Source organism: Nanorana parkeri, unplaced genomic scaffold (genome assembly GCF_000935625.1).
Source record: "Nanorana parkeri isolate BGI_ZX_2015 unplaced genomic scaffold, ASM93562v1 scaffold690, whole genome shotgun sequence".
Lineage (NCBI taxonomy): Eukaryota > Metazoa > Chordata > Amphibia > Anura > Dicroglossidae > Nanorana > Nanorana parkeri.
In genome coordinates this window covers 100845-102091 of record NW_017306958.1, presented here as the reverse complement: position 1 = coordinate 102091, position 1247 = coordinate 100845, and positions in this window count along the sequence as shown.

Here is a 1247-nt window from a genome sequence, read left to right as displayed (position 1 = left end):
CTGACATTTAGCATCTGCCAATTAGAGACACTAGCCTACTGTGCCTAATGGTAAATCTGGCCTTGCATGCATGCAAAACAGTGTGCCAAGCTATTCGAAGTTTCTTGCACAATTATGTTTTGATCTTTTCAAATAAATTACTAAATCCTATACCACCCTAATATACTGTATATCATTACCTAACCAAAACATCATTGTCCAATCACTTGTGTGTGTTTAAACAGTATCACAGATGAATAAAACTTTCATGCTGTCAATACAAAATTGCAGATCATTCTTTAAAAACATATTAGTGTCAAGGAATGCAATATTTATAGCACTTCTAGAAATGTTCCTTAATACATATCATGTGTCACATCCTGCAGAATATTTTTGTGGTGGGATCAATCATAAAACTTTCTTTATATATTTAAAGCCCAATTGAACTTCAAACTCAAATCAGCCAAATATATTGCATAAAAACAAAAAATGTGGAGCAAGTTGAGCTTTAGTGTTCCATTGTACACAGTTGTTCTGTCCCTTCGTAAGCATTGTCAAAAACAACTGTACTGGGGGTGTAGCGGGCAAATGGCAGTGTAAGACTCCTTCTCTGGCCTTTTTCTACAATTGTACTTACTTTCACTACCTTTCATGGGCAACAGAAAACATCCCAAAACACACGCGGGTGGATCAGAACGCAAAACTGATCAGCTTCACTCATTTTTTTACCCATCTCAACTGCAAGTTTCAATGTGGCTTAATCTGAGATGTCACCAGACTTGCTTCTTTCGCGGGCCTCTTTCATACCTTTGCCTGTTGTGGCTGCCAACTCGCCTTCTACTCGCTCCTCGGTGTCGGAACCGAATGGCGGTAGACCTCGATCCCCGGACTCAGTTCCCGATGATGAAGATGCTGAACTCCGGTCTTACATTCGCTCGTTACAGACAAGATTGGACTTTGAGCGTTATGTTAACCCCATGGAGGAGGCCTACAAGTCAGAGATGTCGGGCCTCCTGTTAGGGTAACACCCACTGGCGGATGACATGGGCTCACCTGAGGGGCGGAGTCTAAGTACCAGCCAGTGTTCACCAGATTTCCTGATGGCGGAGATGGGCTTAGCTGCTTGCTGGTACCAGGTCGCAATCCACAGGGTTGCCCTACCAGGGGATGGATGAGAATAGTAGGGCTCCAATGAGGAGACAATGGACTGGAACGTGATTGGGAACAAGGCACAGATTCTGACACGAGGTAACCAAAGGCTTGTTAGA